This window comes from Aquarana catesbeiana, linkage group LG01, assembly GCF_042186555.1.
Source record: "Aquarana catesbeiana isolate 2022-GZ linkage group LG01, ASM4218655v1, whole genome shotgun sequence".
Classification (NCBI taxonomy): domain Eukaryota; kingdom Metazoa; phylum Chordata; class Amphibia; order Anura; family Ranidae; genus Aquarana; species Aquarana catesbeiana.
The window spans coordinates 982,702,137-982,725,893 of NC_133324.1; the positions used below are offsets into that span (position 1 = coordinate 982,702,137).

Below are 23,757 nucleotides of genomic sequence, written 5' to 3' on the forward strand. Positions count from 1 at the left end.
CACTTCCCCCCGCTGTACTAATCCCCCCAACACTGATCCCCCCCAGCACTGACCCACCCAGCACTGATCCCCCCCAGCACTGATCACCCCCCCAGCACTGATCCCCCCCATCACTGATCCCCCCAGCCCTTCCCCCCGGCACTGGTCACCCCCAGCACTGATCCCCCCGACACTGGTCACCCCCGGCACTGATCACCCCCAGCACTGATCACCCCCAGCACTGATCCCCCCCAGCACTGATCCCCCCCAGCACTGATCCCCCCCAGCACTGATCACCCCAGCACTGATCCCCCAGCACTGATCACCCCAGCACTGATCACCCCAGCACTGATCCCCTCAGCACTGATCCCCCCAGCACTGATCCCCCCCAGCACTGATCCCCCCAGCACTGATCCCCCCCAGCACTGATCACCCCCAGCACTGATCCCCCAGCACTGATCCCCCCTTGTAAACCCCAATCCCTATGTGGCCACCCTGCAGCTGCCAGCTTCCCTCCTCCGCCCTCCTGTTGGATTTGGGTGCTGCAGGGCAGCCACAGGGGGATCTACTCCAAATAAATCCCCCCCGCTGCTCTGACCCCCCTTCAGTGCCCCCCACCTCACTGATGGCTGGATGCCCCCTCTGTGCAGCTGGTGGCTAAATTTCCTTGCTCCCCCTCCCACCAGCTGCAACCTCTACTGGGGCAGGAGATCACTGCCGGGATGCAGAGCGGGGGGGGGGGGTGGATGATAATCATGTGTTTACAAGCCCCCTTCTATTCTTTGAATGAATACTGTTACTGATCACTTCTGTAGTCATTCTTCACCGAAGCATAGTAAACTGTGTTTACTATGCATCAGTTTGTGAATTAATTGGAGCCTCTATACAGACACCTATCCATTCATCTACAGTGCAGAGAAAGGGAATACAGATAGTCCAGAAAGAGACATTAGATGTTTGTTTAGACCCCTGATATCTCTCCAAAGCCCCCTCCAAAAATGAGGAAAAATAATTGTAACTGTATAAATAAATTTAAATTGTAAAAAATAAACCATAGTAAGGATAGACATGCGTCTAATTCTCTCTTTCCTCTGAAGTCCGATCCATGTGTGGATTGCTCTCCAGTAGGGATGGTGAACGGTTCGGGCCGAGGTTTGGTTGTTCGGATGTTCTGTGAACAGAGAATAATATGTGATGTTCGGGGAAAATTCGAAAGCCGCCAGAACACCATTAAAGTCTATGGGACAAGAACATGAAAAACCAAAAGTGTTCATTTTAAAGGCTTATATACAAGTTATTGTCATAAAAAGTGTTTGGGGACCCGGGTCCTGCCCCAGGAGACATGGATCAATGCAAAAAAAAGTTTCAAAAATGGGCGTTTTTTCGGGAGCAGAGATTTTTTTAAATGCTTAAAGTTAAACAATAAAAAAAAAATATGAAATGAAATATTCCTTTAAATATTGTGCCTGGCTACCCCAAAGCACCCTCCCCATGTTGGGGGCATGTGGCCTGGTACAGTTCAGGAGGGGGGCGGCGCTCTCTCATCCCCCTTTTCCTGCGGTCTGCCAGGTTGTGTGCTCGGATAAGGGTCTGGCATGGATTTTGGGGGGACCCCTACGCCATTTTTTTTTAAATTTGGCACAGGGTTCCCTTTAATTTCCATATCAGACCCGAAGGTAAAATAGCAATTTGATAAACATTTGCGCAAATATTGACAAAAAGGTAAAAAAGTGCAGCGCTAACAAGTGAAAGGTCATTAAATCACTACAAATAGAACAGAAACTGATTTGAAATATACATAGAGCACATGGATACACAAATGATTCCATATGTACCGATTGCACCCAATAATATCCAGAATAGCAGAACATCATGCCTGGCTGATAAAATCATTAATGTCCCATTCAATATTTAATCGAAAAGGTGAATAAGTCTGTAATTGGTGAATCCAATAAGTCTCCAGACGTGAGACCCCACGTGTCATGGCTCCTCCCCTCCAAGGGGGGATATATTTGTCAATGATAAGGAATTGGGAACCCTTGGGGGTCTCCACTATGGTGTTCTCTATAATGTCGGGGCACATTATGTTGGACATCACCACTCTTCATTTTAGCGATATGCTCACCTACCCTGACGGAAAACGCACGGATCGTACGACCCACATATTGTTTGCCGCAAGGGCAAGTGATCATATAAAGGACATGTGTGGTGGCACAGGTACAAAATGTTTAGATGGGATATACCCGATTGGTGACATTAGATTTGTATTCAAGACTTTTATGTCTCCCACAAGAATTATATTGGCATACTGTACATTTCCTACAAGGAAAATATCCAACTAGATAGTGAAAGAATGAAGATCGTGTCGGAGGATTGATCGTATTAGGGGCAATCTTTCCTCGCAATGAAGGCACACCTCTAAAAACGACTTTCGGTTGTTCCGGAAGTACAGTTCTCAGTACACGATCAATTCTCAGTCTATCCCAATGATGACGGATGATGTTTTTCATTTCTCTATGTTGGAGTGAAAATGTGGTGAGCATGGAACATTTAAAGGAATGATCTTGTTCCCGAGGAGGTTTCTTTACCAACAAAGAACTCCTATCAATCTCTGTCCTTTATTTAGTTCTGAAGTTACCAGTACTGGATCATATCCCTTCTCTATAAATCGTTCTTTTAGTGTTGGCGCCTCAACCAAATAAGTGTTTACGTCAGAACAATTCCTACGTAGTCTCAGGAACTGGCTGCGAGGAACGGAATGTAACCAGGATTGTATGTAATCAGGATTGACGACCGCGTTACGTTTTTGTCCCACTAACAGCGGCGCCATTTTTTTTGGTTGTCAACGCCTGATATGGTGTAGTGTGACGTCATATCCGCTTCCGCATGTCAGAACGAGGCTTGGGACGCACGCTATGGCGCCATCTTGGCCGAACCAGGAAGTAACCTTAGAATTGCATTACCAATCAGACGGAGCTGCTATTCATTATGGGGGTACTTAGCATATATAAAAACACAGTGACCACAGTGGATCAGCACCCCAGATGAAGACTTATAAGTCAAAACGCGTCGGGAAGCCATGCTGAGACCACTGTCACTTTTTATTCAAGCGCTTTTTTACTACATAAACGTGAGTGTATTTCCTCTGTTTTTTTATACATTAAATTTTCTCAACGAAATTACGTTATATGCCTTCCTTCTTCTTTTATTGGTGGGGCTGAATGCCCGATTCATCTGAACCTACTTACATCCAATATCCACCTGGAGGTTATATCCGGATCCTGAACCTGATATCCTCTGGGTATATTATACCACAAAGTTTGATGGACTCACTAGGTGTACACCTACTTGAGTTCAATCCCTCCGGTAAGCATTTGGTGTTTCTGGTGGTGGATCTACTATCAAACGATCAAATTAGTACCATATTTGATGATCACATATGAAGTTGAAGATTGTCACTGATCTTTTTGGACATTTCACTTTGAAGTTTCTCTTTTTCTTTAACCACTTGCCACCCAGGCCAATTCTGACATTTCTCTCCTTTGCTAGAAAATTACATAGAACCAAACATTATACTATGTTTTTTTTTTAGAAAAGACCCTAGAGAATACAATGGCGGTTGTTGCAACTTTTTATCTCGCACAGTATTTGCGCAGCAATTTTTCAAACACGTTTTTTGGGGAAAAAAAAACAGTGTTGTGCTTTAAAAAAAAAACAAACGAGTAAAGTTAGCCGAATGTTTTTGCATATTGTGAAAGATGAAGTTATGCTGAGTAAATAGATACCCGACATGTCACGCTTCAAAATAACACACGCTCGTGGAATGACGCCAAAGTTTGGTACTTAAAAATCCCCATAGGCGACGCTTGAAATTTTTTTTACTGGTTACATGTTTTGATTTACAGAGGAGGTCTAGGGACAGAATTATTTCTCTCGCTCCAATGTTCGCGTCGATACCTCACATGTGGCGTTTGAACACCGTTTTCATATGTGGGCGGGACTTATGTATGCGTTCACTTCTGCGTGCGAGCTCACGGGGACAGGAGCGCTTTACATTTTATTTTTTTTATTGTTAATTATACTTTCTTTTTTAGTTTGACACTTTTTTGAAAAAAATAATTTGATCACTTTTATTCCTATTACAAGGAATGTAAACATCCCTTGTAATAGGAATATGGCATGACAGGTCCTCTTTACAGTGAGATTTGGGGGTCAATAAGACCCCACATCTCACCACTAGGCCGGGAAGCCTGAAATATAAAAAAATAAATAAACCGATCACGGCTTCCCAGCCGAGGCGGCACATTTTTTTTTTAATGCAGAGGCTGGGAGTGACGTCATAACATCGCACCCGGCCCCCGACGATCATAGAGACTCCGGCGACCATCTGGTCCACTGGAAATCTCTATGATCAACATCTGAGGCCGGCGGATCCTGTGTCCGACTCACCGATCATAGCGGTGAGTCAGTAGAAGCACCGGAGGGCATCGGGAGGGGGGGGGGATGTCCTCTCTCACCTCCCGTAAGAACGATCAAGCGGCTGAACAGCCACTTTGATCATTCCTATGGTGTAGGGAATCACCGGCTGAAAACGGCAATATCTGAATGGTGTCTGTAGCTACACCCATCATTCACATATCCCCGCTCAAAGTCCATCACGTCATATGACAGCGGGCGGCAACCGGTTAAAGATATTTTGGGGTTTATTTACGAAAGGCAAATCCACTTTGCACTGCAAGTGCACCTGGAAGTTCAGTCGCTCTAAATCGAAGGGCTAGATCTGTAATGAGGGGAAGCTCTGCTGATTTTATCATCCAATCATGTACAAGATAAAATGCTGTTTTTTATTTTCCTTGCATGTCCCCCTCAGATCTCCAGCGACTGAACTTCCAAGTGCACTTGTAGTGTAAAGTGGATTTTCCTTTAGTAAATAACCCCCTTTGTGTTTCAATTACAAATTGTTGGACATTTTTTCACTAAGTTTACATTACCAGTTTACCTTTATTATTTGTAGAGGTTTAATGACCTTTCACTTGTTAGCGCTGCACTTTTTTACCTTTTTGTTACTTTTTGTAACTTGATCTACTGCAGTGCTGGCTGCTATTTTCCTTGTTCTTCAGACAGCTCGGTATATGTGCATTTATAGTTTGTGCAAATATTGCCTAAAAAAAACAGTAGCTCCTTCTTTTTATTCTACGGGTCATGTGCTTTCAGGAAATGTCTGGTTTGGGGGGTCTTTCACAAACTCTGATAGCTGGAAGGGAAAAAATAAAAAATCGATAGAAAAATTGGCAAAATGGTCCGACCAGCCGAGTTTAAAAAGTGGAGTGCAGGGCCTGGCAGCCAAAGGGTTAAACTATATGGAAACCTTCCAGTTTCGGGTTCCTGAAAAAACAATCATGTGATTGGTGAGAAATGAGAGCGTGTGATTGGCTAGTTTCATTTTCTCCCGGTATGTACTTGTTATCCTGGGATTGGCTACAGTTCAGCCGCCTCCCTCTTGTGTCTTCTGGTATGCCGAGCTCCTGGGAGAGATCTGATCCATCAGAAGAGACACAGAAGTCTGCGGAAGATTTACCCCCCCGGGGTATTATCAGAGGAACCCAACACCTCTGCACTCTGATATACATTCTTACACATTTCTACCAAACTTTACATGAACACAGGAATTTATAGTTCCCATACATTGCAATACATGATATAGCTGGAGGACTATGTCATAGTAAGGCTCCATGCACAGTAGATGTTCAAAAATGGGTGAAAATACATTGGATAAAAAAATGCTGATATTTAGCATATTTTGCCAGCGTTTTTGCCGTGTTTAGAAGTTGAACAACAAACCTCAATAAAGTCTATGGGACTCAAACTGGAAAAATCAAAAGTGCCCATTTTGAAGGCTTATATGCAAGTTATTGGGCAACCGGCCAGCGCTGATTAATATAAACCGAATTCACCAAAGGAAAATTATAGATGAAATAGTGGCGCTTATCCCCAGGTGGGGAGATGCCAGACACTCTTATCCAGCCAGTGAGCTGAATACAGACGTGACTAGAGAAAAAGTGAAAAAACATATATTGCTAAATATCCCAAAAAGTAAAAATTAATATTAAATAAAATAAATGATTCAATAAATTCAATATGAGCTAATATAAATTATAACACTCAGTGAAAGTGATATAGAAATATATAAATCCAAGAAAAAATATATAATGAAAATTGAACACAGTAAATATCTATAAAGTCCAGAAACCAATCAATCGTGAAAAAATTATCGCGAAAATATAAACTGCTCAGCTGTGTTTTCATACATCCACCACACCTCTGTGACGTGAATCCACTCCCTGCTGAAATTCAAACTCACCAGCTGTTAAGGCCTCTCACTCTCGTGTTTGGCCTGACAGAGCCTCTAACCCACTTACATGGGGGTTAACATGCGAGCATACACCTCCACTGCTCCATAGGAACACCGCTTTTCTCAGGTTGGTAGTATGACATAAAAATAAAAGAAGCTCCAATAGTGTAATCTCGTTTAAAAGATTTAATCACATATAAAACAACTTGTAATGAACTCACATTTAAAATAAAATAACAGGCAAGTTACTTCACGGCAAATGGAGAACTCCCACAGCACAGCAAGCAATGGCAACTGAAATAACAACAGGCGGCCACGGCGGACCCAGGAGGTGTGTGTGCTCACGTTCGTCTCACCCGTCCGCAGCACTCGTCCCTTCACTGGAGCTCCGCTCTGTCCCCCTTCACTCCCTCCTCTAGCACTCGTGTGAGATCGCCGTGTAGCTACGTCCCGACATGTTTCATCATAAAGATTTAATCATGGGGTTCCCGGTACTAGAGGAGGGAGTGAAGGGGGACAGAGCGGAGCTCCAGTGAAGGGACGAGTGCTGCGGACGGGTGAGACGAACGTGCCTCCTCAAATGCTGACAGTACAGTGCATGAATCCTTTTTCAGCAGCCATTGGCGTGAGAAAAAAACAGAGCCGGCCTGAGACTGTTGTTGTGCCGTACTGACACAGGAACTCGTTGACGGCCTTCTGCTGCATGTGCAGCCACTGCAGCATTGCCAAAGTTGAGTTCTACCTGGTTCAACAGCCTCAAGCTGGCATGGTTATGGGGGTGTGTGGGCTGGGGGCTTATCAGAATCTGGAAGCTCCCTTTAACAAGGGGGCACCCCAGAATCCACCCATGTGAATTATTAGAGGGCATACAGTACCCCCGCTCATTCACCAAAAAAGTGTAGTGTAAATAAAGACAGGAGGCAGTTTTTGACAATTCCTTTAATTGTCAATCACGATGAACGCCGGCTGTCAACCCAGATTAAAAAAAGTTTTCACACAATGAAGACTCTCATCATCTGACAGCTCCACCGCCTCCCGCTGCTAAATATACCAAGGGGTATCCCCCTGTGACATCCTCAAACCAGCATGCCCCAGCTGATGACATCACAAGGGGTGGGGTCACTCAGTGACATTGTCAGGTGGCCCCTCCCCTTACTTTATTTAAAGTTGGGAGGCTTTTCTCTTTTCTGGGTTGGCGGACGGAATTAATTGTGATTGATAATGGATCTTCACTGAAGGACATTGTTTTTTTTTTAATAAAGGACTTGTCAAAAACTGCCTTTTGTCTTTATTTACACTACACTTATTTATGAATAGAGGTATCCCCTACTCATTCACATGGGGGGCAGGATGTGAGGGCCACTTGTTAAAAAGGGCTTCCAGGTTCAGATAAGCCCCTTGCCTGTAGACCCCCATAACCACCGGTCAGGGTTGTGGGGAAGAGGACCTTGTCCTCATCAACATGGGGACAGGGTGTTTTTGGGGGGTAGCCCCCTACCCCAAAGCACCCCCATGTTAAGGGCATGTTGCTTGGTAAGGTTTAGGAGGGAGGAAAAGCATGTGGTACCAAAATTCAAAAAAGGGCAGAGACATATTCCTGGAAACTACAGGCCGGTCAGCCTAACATCAATAGTAGGTCAATTATTGGAGGGGAGGATAAAGGACTATATCCAAGAATTTCCTGAAGAAAACAGCATTATTTTTAGTAACCAGCATGAGTATATGAAGGGTCATTCCTGCCAGACCTATCTGCTGACATTCTACAAGGAAGTAAGCTACCACCTAGATAGGGGAAGGCCTGTGGATTTGGTGTATCTGGATTTTACCCCATCAAATCATAAAATCACCCCCATCAAATCATTCTCTGCAGCTATTACCTTTTGTACCACCACCCCCTCCCTTTAGAATGTAAGCTCTATGAGCCGGGCCCTCCTGTACCTTTTGTATTGTACTGTAATTGTGTTGTCCCCCATATACATTGTAAAGTGCTGCGTAAACTGTTGGCGCAATATAAATCGCGTATAATAATAATAATAATAATAATAAACAATTTTACAAAAGCATTCAATACAGTTCCCCATAAACGCTTACTCTACAAACTGAGTTCTCTAGGCATGGACCATAGGGTTTGTTCTTGGATAGAAAATTGGTGTCCAAAGGGTGGTAATAAATAACTTGTACCCAGACTGGTCTGGAGTGGTAAGTGGGGTACCCCAAGGTGCTGTCTTGGGACCAAGTCTATTCAATTTATTCATAAATGATATAGAGGATGGGATAAATATCTCAGTTTTTGCAGACGACACAAAGATAAGCAGGGCAACAACTTCACATCAGGATATGGGAAATTTTACAGAAGGACCTGAATAAAATAATGGAGTGGGCAACTACATGGCAAATGAGGTTTAATGTGGAGAAATTTAAAGTGATGCACTTGAGGGCTAAAAACATAAATGCAAACTACTCACTAGGAGGAGAACCTCTGGGGGGAATCAAGGATGGAGAAGGATCTGGGGGTCCTAGTAGAAGACAGATTGAGCAATAGCATGCAATGCCAAGCTGCAGCTACCAAAGCCAGGAGAATATTAGCATGCATAAAAAAGGGGGATATACTCCAGAGATAGAAGAATAATCCTGCCACTTTATAAAACTCTGGTTAGGCCACATCTGCAGCATTCTGTCCAGTTCTGGTCACCAGTCCTCAGGAAGGATGTGCTGGAGCTGGAGAGAGTCCAAAGAAAGGCAACAAAACTAATAAGGGGACTGGAGGATCTCCATTACGAGGAATGACTACAAGCACTAAATGTATTCTCGCTGGAGAAGAGATGCTTGAGAGGAGATATGAGAGTGATTTACAAATATCTCAATGGTGATCCCAGCGTAGGAAAGAAAACGATTCAGTCTCAGGAAGTGTAAAAGGACACAGGGCCACACAATGAGATTGGAGGAGAAGCGGTTTAACCTTAAGCTGTGTAGGGGCTTTTTCACTGTCAGCACAATAAGGATGTGGAACTCTCTTCCACAATTGGTGTCAGCGGAGAGTATTGATATCTTTAAAAGACTCTTGGATGTGCATCATATTGAACACAATATACAGGGATATGGGAAATGATTACCGACACTGACTCACGTACACCTACACAGGTTGGACTGGATGGACTAACAAAAATAGGACTCAGCGCTCGTATGGGAAGGCGCCCTGGAGGTGTACACAGACCACGAGGTAAGATATAGGAAAACCAAAAAAGGGATTAAAAATGTCTCTCAGTGAGAGGGACAATGTCCATAGTAGAAGTCTATGAAAGGAGGAGAATCCATGTTCCAGCACTAAGGGCAGCCAGTGTGAAGAGCTGGAAGCAGTCTCTGCAAGGCAACAAGGAAAAGGACACAGCGCCTCTAAGTGCAGTATTAAGGGACCATTTCATGATAAAAACAATTAACAAAATAATAACAAAGGGAGCATGAATGTTCACTTTCCGGGTGCGGGGTGAAAGGAGGAGACTTCGCGTTCAGGGCATGCGTACTCCTTCCTCAGGCCATCATGCTCCGGACACAAAGTCGCCTCCTTTCACCCTGCACCCGGAAGTGACGTCACCCCCCAATCTGCCTGCGTTTTGTATAGGCTGCGAGTGCTGAAATCCACCTGTGCGAAATGCCATCTGCACCCCGGAGACACGGACATCCAGGAGTGACCACCCCCGGATCCTACTGCTGGATTACTATTGATTACAATGCGTACATTCATGCTCCCTTTGTGAGTAGTTTGTTAATTGCTTTTATCATTAAATGGTTCCTTAATATTGCACTTAGAGGCGCTGTGTCCTTTTCCTTGAAATGGATGGACTATTGTCTTTGTCAAACCTAACCTACTATGTAACTATGTAACAAAGCAGCTGCTAGGAGCTTAAAAATAAGCTAGTGCTCATGGAGCCGAATCCCTCTCTGGCCAGTCCCTACTCTACTCTGCAAAATGCAAATTACTTACTTATAGCATACTTCAGTGGATACAGTGATAATATGAAGTCCAGATCACCAGGCAGCCATGTTGGGATAAAGCAAATTTATTTCTAAAAATAGGAAAAAAATGTATTACATCATTAAAAACAATCAAAACGGTCCATCTACTCTGGTAGAAATAAAACTTTGGCTCACCACCAGCATTACCCTTGTCCATTAACAGGGTTCAAAGTCCCCACCTGCTCCAGGAGTCCAAAGAAAAGGTCACCACAGCTCAGCCATGTCTCAGGAATAAAGTATCTGTAGTCAGGGTTGGAGGCTCTTTCCACCCAAAATCTCTCAGAGGCTCTGAGTTCCAGGACTCATATTAGGAATTCATAATTCTCTTTACCAGATCACCCCAGAACCCCTCATCATATAATCACTCCAGAACCCCTCATCATATAATCACCCCAGAACCCCTCATCATATAATCACTCCAGAACCCCTCATCATATAATCACCCCAGAACCCCTCATCATATAATCACTCCAGAACCCCTCATCATATAATCACTCCAGAACCTCTCATCATATAATCACTCCAGAACCCCTCATCATATAATCACTCCAGAACCCCTCATCATATAATCACCCCACAACCCCTCATCATATAATCACTCCAGAACCTCTCATCATATAATCACTCCAGAACCCCTCATCATATAATCACTCCAGAACCCCTCATCATATAATCACTCCAGAACCCCTCATCATATAATCACTCCAGAACCCCTCATCATATAATCACTCCAGAACCCCTCATCATATAATCACCCCAGAACCCCTCATCATATAATCACCCCAGAACCCCTCATCATATAATCACCCCAGAACCCCTCATCATATAATCACTCCAGAACCCCTCATCATATAATCACTCCAGAACCCCTCATCATATAATCACCCCAGAACCCCTCATCATATAATCACTCCAGAACCCCTCATCATATAATCACTCCAGAACCCCTCATCATATAATCACTCCAGAACCCCTCATCATATAATCACTCCAGAACCCCTCATCATATAATCACTCCAGAACCCATCATCATATAATCACTCCAGAACCCCTCATCATATAATCACTCCAGAACCCCTCATCATATAATCACCCCAGAACCCCTCATCATATAATCACTCCAGAACCCCTCATCATATAATCACTCCAGAACCCCTCATCATATAATCACCCCAGAACCCCTCATCATATAATCACCCCAGAACCCCTCATCATATAATCACCCCAGAACCCCTCATCATATAATCACTCCAGAACCCCTCATCATATAATCACTCCAGAACCCCTCATCATATAATCACCCCAGAACCCCTCATCATATAATCACTCCAGAACCCCTCATCATATAATCACTCCAGAACCCCTCATCATATAATCACTCCAGAACCCCTCATCATATAATCACTCCAGAACCCCTCATCATATAATCACTCCAGAACCCATCATCATATAACGGGTGTGTAGCTATTTTAAAGCTTGAAAGACTTGTGGCTTTGTAAGTCAGATTTTATCTTTGTAATAAAAAGGTGTTTTATATGAGAATGCTCCGCCCCCTAATGTGAGCAAAGTGGTAACCTCAAACTGAGGGTTGGACAGCAGTGAAGCTCCACCCCCTTATGTGGTGAAAGTGGTGACCCCGCGCTGAGGATTGGACAGCAGTGAAGCTGTGCCCCATTATGTGAGGAAAGTGGTGACCCCGAGCTGAGGGTTGGACAGCAGTGAAGCTCCGCCCCCTTATGTGAGGAAAGTGGTGACCCCGAGCTGAGGGTTGGACAGCAGTGAAGCTCCGCCCCCTTATGTGAGGAAAGTGGTGACTCAGAGCTGAGCGTTGGACATCAGTGAAGCTCCGCCCCCTTATGTGAGGAAAGTGGTGGCTCTGAGCTGAGGGTTGGACAGCAGTGAAGCCCCGCCCCTTATGTGAGAAAAGTGGTGACCCTAAGCGGAGGGTTGGACAGCAGTGAAGCTCTGCCCCATTATGTGAGGAAAGTGGTGACTCTGATCTGAGGGTTGGACAGCAATGAAGCTCTGCCCCCTATGTGAGAAAAGTGGTGACCCCAGAGCTGAAGGTTGAACAGCAGTGAAGCTCCGCCCCCTTATGTGAAGAAAGTGGTGACTCCGAGCTGAGGATTGGACAGCAGTGAAGCTCCGCCCCCTTATGTGGTGAAAGTGGTGACCTCGGGCTGAGGGTTGGACAGCAGTGAAGCTCTGCCCCATTATGTGAGGAAAGTGGTGACCCCGAGCTGAGGGTTGGACAGCAGTGAAGCTCCGCCCCCTTATGTGAGGAAAGTGGTGACCCCGAGCTGAGGGTTGGACAGCAGTGAAGCTCCGCCCCCTTATGTGAGGAAAGTGATGACTCTGAGCTAAGGGTTGGACATCAGTAAAGCTCTGCCCCCTTATGTGAGGAAAGTGGTGGCTCTGAGCTGAGGGTTGGACAGCAGTAAAGCCCCGCCCCTTATGTGAGGAAAGTGGTGGCTCTGAGCTGAGGGTTGGACAGCAATGAAGCTCTGCCCCTATGTGAGAAAAGTGGTGACCCCAGAGCTGAAGGTTGGACAGCAGTGAAGCTCCGCCCCCTTATGTGAAGAAAGTGGTGACCCCGAGCTGAGGATTGGACAGCAGTGAAGCTCCGCTCCTTATGTGGTCAAAGTGGTGACCTCGGGCTGAGGGTTGGACAGCAGTGAAGCTCTGCCCCATTATGTGAGGAAAGTGGTGACCCCGAGCTGAGGGTTGGACAGCAGTGAAGCTCCGCCCCCTTATGTGAAGAAAGTGGTGACCCCGAGCAGAAAATTGGACAGCAGTGAAGCTCCGCCCCCTTATCTGAAGAAAGTGGTGACCCCGAGCAGAAAATTGGACAGCAGTGAAGCTCCGCCCCTTATGTGGTCAAAGTGGTGACCTCGGGCTGAGGGTTGGACAGCAGTGAAGCTCTGCCCCATTATGTGAGGAAAGTGGTGACCCCGAGCTGAGGGTTGGACAGCAGTGAAAGACCCTTGACAAAGTCACGTGTAGTGTGATGTAACACGTAGGGAGGCGCTTAGTGACATCACCGGAAGTCTCTTTGTTTGGCACATGTTTTTTCTGCTGATGGCGTTTTGGCCACTTTTAAACTGTTATGCCTACATTTTTTAAATAAAACGCAAGTTTTTTACTACTACACTATGCAGGCTCTTCTCAGGAAGTGTAAAAGGACACGGGGCCACACAATGAGATTGGAGGAAAAGCGGTTTAACCTTAAGCTGTGTAGGGGCTTTTTCACTGTCAGGACAATAAGGATGTAGAACTCTCTTCCACAATTGGTGTCAGCGGGGAGTATTGATATCTTTAAAAGACTTTTGGACGTGCATCATATTGAACACAATATACAGGGATATAGGAAATGACCAACATGTACACCTACACAGGTTGGACTGGATGAACTAACAAAAATAGGACTCAGCGCTCGTATGGGAAGGCGCCCTGGAGGTGTACACAGACCACGAGGTAAGATATAGGGAAACCAAAAAAGGGATTAAAAATGTCTCTCAGTGAGAGGGACAATGTCCATAGTAGAAGTCTATGAAAGGAGGAGAATCCATGTTCCAGCACTAAGAGCAGCCAGTGTGAAGAGCTAGAAGCAGTCTCTGCAAGGCAACAAGGAAAAGGACACAGCGCCTCTAAGTGTAGTATTAAGGGACCATTTCATGATAAAAACAATTAACAAAATATTCACAAAGGGAGCATGAATGTTCACTTCCAGGTGCGGGGTGAAAGGAGGAGACTTCGCGTTCAGGGCATGCGTACTCCTTCCTCAGGCCATCATGATCAGGACACGAAGTCGCCTCCTTTCACCCTGCACCCGGAAGTGACGTCACCCCCGATCTGCCTGCATTTTGTATAGGCCGCGAGTGCTGAAATCCACCCGTGGGAGCCGCCAGCTGCACCCCGGAGACACGGACATCCAGGAGTGACCACCCCCGGATCCTACTGCAGGATTACCATTGATTACAATGCAGACATTCATGCTCCTTTTGTGAGTAGTTTGTTAATTGCTTTTATCATTAAATGGTTCCTTAATATTGCACTTAGAGGCGCTGTGTCCTTTTCCTTGAAATGGATGGACTATTGTCTTTGTTAAACCTTACCTACTATGTAACTATGTAACAAAGCAGCTGCTAGAGCTTAAAAATAAGCTAGTGCTCATGGAGCCGAATCCCTCTCTGGCCAGTCCCTACTCTACTCTGCAAAATTACTTACTTATAGCATACTTCAGTGGATACAGTGATAATATGGAGTCCGGATCACCAGGCAGCCATGTTGGGATAAAGCAAATTTATTTCTAAAAAAGTAAAGGAAAAAAATGTATTACATCATTAAAAACAATCAAAACGGTCCATCTACCTCTGGTAGAAATAAAACTTTGGCTCACTGCCAGCATTACCCTTGTCCATTAACAGGGTTCAAAGTCCCCACCTGCTCCAGGGGTCCAAAGAAAAGGTCCCCACAGCTCAGCCATGTCTCAGGAATAAAGTATCTGTAGTCAGGGTTGGAGGCTCTTTCCACCCAAAATCTCTCAGAGGCTCTGAGTTCCAGGACTTATATTAGGAATTCAAAATTCTCTTTACCAGATCACCCCAGAACCCCTCATCATATAATCACTCCAGAACCCCTCATCATATAATCACCCCAGAACCCCTCATCATATAATCACTCCAGAACCCCTCATCATATAATCACTCCAGAACCCCTCATCATATAATCACTCCAGAACCCCTCATCATATAATCACGCCAGAACCCCTCATCATATAATCACTACAGAACCCCTCATCATATAATCACTACAGAACCCCTCATCATATAACGGGCGTGTTGCCATTATAAAGCTTGAAAGACTTGTGGCTTTGTAAGTCAGATTTTATCTTTGTAATAAAATGGTGTTTTACATGAGAATGCTCCGCCCCTTAATGTGAGAAAAGTGGTAACCTCAAACTGAGGGTTGGACAATAGTGAAGCTCCGACCTCCTTATATGAGGAAAGTGGTGACCCCCAAGCTGAGGGTTGGACAGCAGTGAAGCTCCGCCTACTTATGTGAGGAAAGTGGTGACCCTGAGCTGAGGATTGGACAGAAGTGAAGCTCCGCCCCCCTATGTGAGGAATGTGGTGACCCCGAGCTGAGGGTTGGACAGCAGGGAAGCTCTGCCCCTTATGTGAGGAAAGTGGTGACCCCGAGCTGAGGGTTGGACAGCAGTGAAGCCCCGCCCCTTATGTGAGGAAAGTGGTGGCTCTGAGCTGAGAGTTGGACAGCAATGAAGCTCCAACCCCTATGTGAGAAAAGTGGTGACCCTGAGCGGAGGGTTGGACAGCAGTGAAGCTCTGCCCCCTTATGTGAGGAAAGTGATGGCTCTGATCTGAGGGTTGGACAGCAATGATGCTCTTCCCCCTATGTGAGAAAAGTGGTGACCCTGAGCGAAGGGTTGGACAGCAGTGAAGGTCTGTCCCCTTATGTGAGGAAAGTGGTGACCCAGAGCTGAGGGTTGGACAGCAGTGAAGCTCCACCCCGTAAGCGAGGAAAGTGGTGACCCCGAGCTGAGGGTTGGACAGCAGTGAAAGACCTTTGACAAAGTCACGTGTAGTGTGATGTAACGCGTAGGGAGGAGCTTAGTGACATCACCGGAAGTCTCTTTGTTTGGCACATATTTTTTCTGCTGATGGTGTTTTGGCCACTTTTAAACTGTTATGCCTACATTTTTTAAATAAAACGCAAGTTTTTTACTACTACACTATGGAGGCTCTTTTCTTCTACCCTTTATCCTTGGAGAAAACTTTTTAAAAGGAGCTGGTCGTGGAACTCGGTGTCTGTGGAGAAACTAGCCTGGAGATTGCTGTGACCATCTGTTTAAGATCCACCCAAGGAGGGGAAAAGGGACATTGTTTGATCTGTTGATGCACAACTAGACCCATTTGGGGTCTTCCCTTGAGGTGAGAGGCTAGCACTTACAGGGTGTGGATTGGAGAAAGGATTCTTATAAGTTATTAGCTGCATTAGAAATATTTATTTTCCTTGACGTATATACCCGTATAAAGACTATTATTGCTTAGCAATTGAAGATTCATCTGTCAGCTTTATGAACTTTATTATTTACATATTATTGTATTATTTTGCACAGCTAGTTTTTTTGGAGTTAAGTCAGCCATCTTGGTGAATTATTCTATTTGATGTTATTGCACCAGTTTGCACATTAATGAATATATATTGTCATTAGCACTTTATTATTAGCACTTTACATCTGTTCAAGATTGTTTCTGGGGTACTCAGGAACAGCACCAGCACTTTATTAACATAACTTTTAAAGAGATATTTAGCGCTGCTTCATCACTTATCACATTATACTTTGGTGCTGGCAACACTACAGAAGTCAGCTGCTTTATAGTTATCTTTTGTACTTTACTATATATTTTGTTTGCACGTTTTAGCGGCGCATTAGTACCTCACATTTAAAAGTCTATAATCATTGGTGGAGCCGAAACTTCCATGAAAACATCTTCTCAATACATGTCTGTGTATTGTGCATTCTGGCCAGTTCTTTTCCCCATACACTGTGCAATGAGATTGGATAACTTCTAAATCCACTCATCTGTCTGAGCAATTCTTTTCCCCATACACTGTGCAATGTGTAAAGGGTTAATCCCCAAAAAGAGAAAGCAGCTTGTGTCTGGTGGTGTAGCTGATTAGTAACTCCTATTCAGAATGTGTCGGCACAAAACCAGATGCAGTTCCGTGCGCTTTTTTTCTGCACTAGAAATGCATGCACAGTGTTTTCCATGTATTCCAATGGCTCTAGTTCACACCATGCAGTCAGTTCAAGTTTGCGGTGCAGAAACTGACTGAACTGACCTAGAGCCATTGGAATACATGGAAACTCTGTGCATGCATTTCTAGTGCAGAAAAAAAGCGCACAGAACTGCATCTGGTGTGAACTGGTCCTCAGAACTTTAGTTCTTGAAGAAACCAAAGGTAGTAAGTAATGTTGTAACCCCTTTTTTTGAACAAGCGTGAAAAATTCATCTCTCTCACAGAGGGGAGTATTTCCAGCATATTATCTGTGTGATCATGTGTGTGTCTATGGGGAGTTCCCCCCTCCCCCCATGTATATTATCTGTGTGATCATGTGGGCCTTAGGTGGTGGTGGTGCCACAACACTGTAACCCCTCACAGTTACTCTTGGTGGGCGCAGGAATGGGCCCTGCTGTTAAATATTATATGATAAATGGTAATTACATATCCCTGTTAAACGGGCAGAAAAATTTGGCCTTGGGTGGTGGTGCCACAACACTGTAAGCCCTCACAGATACTCTTGTTGGGTGCAGGAACGGGCCCTGCTGTGAAATATTTGATCAAAAATTGTAATTACATGTCCCTGTTAAAACAAGGGCAGAAAAATTGGGCCTTGGGCAGTGGTGGTGGTGCACTAAACCAAAAATATTGTTGGAAGGTAGCATCATCAAGATTGAGGAGGAATATGATAGTCACTCAGAATAGGCAGTCTTCAAGGGATCCCACATCCATAGAAAAATCAATCAGTTACATCAGCATCAGGTGCTTGATTGCTGCTGATCCAAGACTGATTCAATTTTATGAATGTGAGCCTATCAATGGAGTCTGTGGACAGACACACTCTATGATCCGTTACAAACCCTCCAGCAGCACTGAATGTGTGTTCAGAAAGAACGCTGGATGCAGGACAGGCCAGTAGCTCAATTGCATATTGAGCAAGTTCTGGCCAGTGGTCCATCCTCAAGACCCAGTAACCCAGTGGATGGTCTGTTGGAAGTCTGCTCTTGCCCCAAGATATTCATGCATCAAGTAATGCAGATGCTGGCAATGGTTGCTTGAACCAATCAGAACTTGGTGCTAAGGGCTGAAAAATTATCTAAAGGTATCGGTCAGCCAGCCACCTTCTCCACCGCTCTTCCTCTGACTGAACGAAGCCTGAGCAACACGTTGTCCAGCACCAGGAAATTGTAACCTCCCAGGGTCTGGAAATGTATTGCACAAACCTTTCTTCGTGGCCTCCTGAAGATGTTTTCATCCTCTGCTCCCTCTGAAACCTTACCCTTGTAATGTGGATTAAGAAGAGTTGCCAGTGAGTAATGATCCCTCTCTTTGATACCACGAATCCTAGGGTCCTTTCGCAGGCTTTGCAGAATCAGGGAGGCCACGCAGCATAAGTTTGCAGACGCATTCAATTGTGAGTCCTCTGGGTCACTGAGGATAATGTTGTCAGGAACTACCTCTTCCCAACCACGTATAACTCCTTGGGTTTCTGGGGACTGAAAACCATCCCCTGAAGACCGCTGCTCAGTGTTATCCTCTACATCCATGCTGACACAATCCTTCTCCTTCTCCTCTTCTTCCTATGTGTTTGGCAGGCACACAGGAATGATATCTGGATAAAGGGGGCCTTGAGAGGTAAGGAAGTCCTCTTCTTCCTCCCGCTGTTCTGCCTCAAGTGCCCTGTCCATTATTCCACGAAGCGTGTGCTCCAACAGGAAAACAAGAGGGACAGTATCACTCATGCATGCATTGTCGCTGCTCACCATCCTCGTGGCCTCCTCAAATGGTGACAGGACAGTGCATGCATCCTTGATCAGTAGCCAGTGGTGTGGCAAAAAAAAGCCAAGCTTCCCTGACCCTGTCCTGGTGCCATACTCACAGAGGTACTCATTGATGGGCCTCAGCTGCGAGTGCAGCCACTGCAACATTGCCAACGTTGAGTTTCACCTTGTGGGCATGTCACAAATGAGGCGGTTGGTGGGCAGGTTGCATTCCCTTTGAATGTCAGCCAGCCGAGCACTGGCATTGTATGACCGGTGGAATTGACCACAGACTTTTCTGGCCTGCCTCAGGAGATCCTGAAAGCCTGGGTACCTGCTCAAGAACCACTGCACCACCAAATTCAGGATGTTTGCCAGACATGAAATCTCTACAGAATCTCTGCCCCAGTGTGGCTTATTTTCCCTAAGCAGACCAACTCAAGCACCGCATGGCATCTTTTTGCTTGCGTAGGCCCTTGAACGCTTATGGAGCACCGCTGGTTAAGAGGAGAAATCAGCAGAATAGGCCATAGAGGAAGAAGATGAGGAGGGGTGGAGGAGAGAGCTGTGGCATAATCACCACTAGCATTTTGGAGGCGTGGTAGCGGAACAAGCTCCAACAATACTAAACCCTGTCCTGCATCCTTCCCAGCTGCCAGCAGAGTTACCCAGTGCGCCGTGAAGGAAAGGTAACGTCCCTGGCCAGCTAGACCATGAGTCAGAGGTAATATGCACCTTACTGCTGACCGCCCTGTCCAACGAGGCCAAAACATTGCCTTCCACATGCCGGTAGAGAGCCAGAATGGCCTTCTGTGAAAAGAAATGGTGTTTTGGAACCTGGCACTAACGTACAGCACATTCCAAAATTTTACGAAAGGGGGCAGAGTCTACCAGCTGAAAAGGCAGCAGTTGCAGTGCTAGCAATTTAGACGCTGAGCAGGTGGAATACATGCCTGAAGTAGATTTGAAATAGTACACCACAGAATGCACAGAATGCACTGTAAAATGCACTGTAAAATGTAGATATAGGCTACACTGGATGCTGCAGAATATATATATGTATAATATATATATATATATATATATATATATATATATATATATATATGAAGCGCACTACCCCCGTAGGAGCTGCTGGGTAGTTCTATCTTTCATGAAGTGTGTTTCGTTACCCCCTTTCCCTCAAAAGATATGATACGCAGACAGTCAATGAACAGTTAACTTTAAACAACTTTGTTCTTGCTTTGGATGCTTAATGCTGCATTGCACTGAAAAGTCACTCTGAATAACTTCCAGTGTTTTGAGTGATGAGAAATACAACATTCAATCCAGAATATAAGAAGCCTTTGTGAATAAAACTTCCATCTTGCATAAATTCCATTAGTGTAATGCCTCTTTCCTTCCTCCTGTTAGTCACCACTTCCTGACTGCACAGTACTTCTGGTTTAACTCCATGGACGATACTCTGAATAATGTCCAGGAGATGACTTTTGGATTCCTCCAGAATATTAGTTCTCTAAGGCCCAGCCCTGTTCTCCTGAACCCGCACACTAATCCCTATAGAGTCTTTCAGAAGTGCTGTTCCCCTGGGTTACACTCATGTGTGTTACCGAGCGATCATCCATGAAGAACATAGAGGATCCTCTCCCAGTCCTTGTGTGTCAGTATTAGCAACCGCCAAGAAGAACGTCCTGCAGTCTCTTCTCCACCTGCACATTTCTTCTCCCTCTCCCCCGCAGGGGAGAGCACCAAAGCTGTACCGGTCTCTACATCCTTCCCTCTGGATCTCTCAACTCCCACAGACCAGAATCCCAGGAAGCATGTGACCAAGCCTTTTATAGAAGTCCCGCCTCTGCCCAAGCAAATGAATGATTGGTCCAGAGGGGTCTTCCAGAAACTACCTGTCACTCTAGACTTGTATTCCTCCCATCCTCCAGGCCAAACCCTAAAAAATAGAGGAAACCACACAAGCAGAGCGCAGGGGGTCACACCCTCCTCTACTCTAATCAACCTCCCATGCCAATCAAACCCACCAGCTTACACCCACCAGTAAAACACTGGCTATTTTGTCCTATTTCTACACCTAACTCTCTAATCTAGCACTCACCTAAACAGGTGGGCGCTACATATACCCCCCCTTAAATCACAACTGTCACCAGTTGTGGGAAAACTTTTCCCCCAACCAAGAAACAGACGTTCTAACTTTTCCCCACATTGAAGTGTTGTGTGCAAAAAAAAACATAGAAAATTTAAACAAAAGTGCATGTGCAATAATAATCACTTACAATACCACACAAGTCCTATCTTATGAGTCCCGATCACTACAGGTATTACAAAAAGAATTAATACACTGCTCCCCTAGGAGAAATGTCTTAATAGCTTTAGGTCTTCATCTGTGAATACAGACAGCCGTCTTGAAGGTACCTGTAAAAGAAAACATAGATATGCATCCTAATCTTCACTCTATCTACACATTCATAATTTTTCTTGGCATGGGTAATACCACCAGGACTGCTGTTCCCTCAAAAGAAGTCCAAAGACTCCTGCAGAACAGAGCCTGCGCGGTCACGCCAGGTATACACTTTTAAGTCCATAAGCACAAACACTTTCTGGATGACTCCAACTGGGAGTTCATAACATTTTAAATAGAACAAAACTACAAAGGGACAAAACAGGGACAGCAGCAGGAAAGTGTCCTTACTGATCAGGTAGGCACGCTGACTGTTGCCCTGTATTGGTAGTCATTGGGAAATCCCACCCTAGCCCAGCTCCTCACTTGTAGTCATAGGGTAAAACAAACTTAAAGTATATTTTTGTGGCAGCTCCTACGCCTGTTCACAAATGGTAACGAGGATCAGGCAGTCTCCTCCGAGAATCCCCTGGTCCTTTCACAGAAATTGAGAAACTGTGCGTGTGCTGACCAGCTTTAAGGACCAGAACCCTGTCCTTATAAATAGCCCTCCCCAGTTTCCATTCCCTGAAGATGTCCCGAAAACGGACCCATACCTCACTATCTGAGGTGCGTTGAGGTTTGGGCATGTGCAAAAAGTCCCATACCAGCTCTCCTTCCCATTGTTCTCTGGAAGCTTCAATAATGTCCAATATTAGCTCTGGAACGTAAGGATAATCTTATCCCCACTCTCGTGCCACTCTCCTCTGGACATCCCTCTGAAATCTTGATAAACGATGTAATTCCTTTGGTTTTCCCCGCCCGGGCAGAACACATGAATCCGGGGCCTTGATAGCCATCTGCTGGTATGAGGAAGAGGGAATCTTTGATAATTTTGATGAAAGTCTGATGGGGGTACGGAAGGCTTAATGAAGATAGCTGTGTCCCTTGTAGCTCCTGTGGAAGCCTCCATGGATGTAGAGCTCTCCAGAAACACTTCATCTTCACTAGTACTACCTTCCTCTGGGGATGACCACTCAAACAGGCGTTCGACAGACCCATACCTGTCCAGCATCTCTGGTGACCCCCAGTCTATGGCCCGGCCCTTATCTCCCCTGTCCAGCTCACCTGAGATATTACCATCTCCTTCACATGGCTCCCTCTGGACAGGTTCAAAAAGGGGCTTATTTACAATGGTTGGCATTTCAAGGGAACACCTTGGGGCCTGCTCAATTACTCTAGCAACCCCTGGAGCCCCGACCAAACCACAGGCCTCCCCATCGGGTCCTACCTGAACCTCCAGCACCTCCGATTCCTTGGAACCAGGCTGGAACTCCTCTGCTGCTGCTGCAAGCGCAGGCCACCCTCGGCCCTTTCTGGCCACTCCGGTCATCTGCATTTGAGGCTGACAAAGTCCGGTTGCAGGACTGACATGTTAGTACCGGACCTCTTGTTGCACAGGTCCCAGGCGTGTAAGCTGTGCTCCGCGGTGTCCACAGCGGGCCCAGGCACTGACTCCTATTATAGGTTTCTGACATGCAGGGCACAGCATGCAGAGCTGCTCCACGCCCTCTGCCACTCCGAGCGCCAGTCCTCTGGTGAGCTCCAGGCGGATGCCAGTGTCCACGAGGACTTGGTCCTGCTGATCAGGTTGCTGCATGGCTGGCGTACTCTGAATGCGTGTTGCCATCTTCCTCCGCCTTGTGTATGGCGCGTGGCACACTGAATGCTGACACCCTCTCCTCTAGGTTGTGGCTCCGCCCCTCAGCTTGTTGGCTCACCGTGCGAGGAACTGTAACTCAACATTTGTTGGCCGCGCCACAGCGACACCTGGTGGCAGGCTCTTTGGAACTGCAGGTTACAGCAGCTAACTGATTATCACAGTGGAAATGTTCCTTGCGATGCCCCACTGTAAAAGAAATAGTCTCTGTATTGTCTTCGGCACCACACCACCCCCTGTGTCCATGTTTCCAAGGGCAACAGCGGCACCCACAACTCCATCACATTCCCGATTGTGTAGCAGGGTAAAAAGTAGCAAATGCTGTACCCACGCCAGGCATCTCTGTATTGTGGCAAAGGTGCCTTCTGCGATGGTCCCCTGGGACTATCCGGAATACAGTCACTGTAATGCTGGGACTGTCTGCGAGGTTGTTAGGGGCAACGGACTTACAGGAAAGTAAAATCTCAGTGGGACCTCCATGATGCGCCCTACTCCCGTAGGAGCGGCTTATAGTTTGTTCTAACCTGAAGTGCCTTCCGTTACCCCCTTTCCCTCCAAAGACATGACACGCAGACAGCCACTGAACAGTTAAACTATGTACATCTTTATTGCGGTTCCATGTTAAATGCTGCATTGCACCGGAAAGTCACTCTGAATAACTTCCAGTGTTTTGAGTGATGAGGAATACAACATTCAATCCAGAACAAAAGAAGCCTTTGTTAATAAAACTTCCATC

At 45.7% G+C, this 23,757-nt stretch overlaps 1 protein-coding gene across 1 annotated transcript in view; it reads left to right on the plus strand.

Moving 5' to 3' along the window:
* Positions 1-23,757, plus strand: part of LOC141129123 (uncharacterized) — a 179,394-nt gene that overhangs the window by 3,843 nt on the left and 151,794 nt on the right. The gene's annotated exons all lie outside the window — the stretch shown is intronic.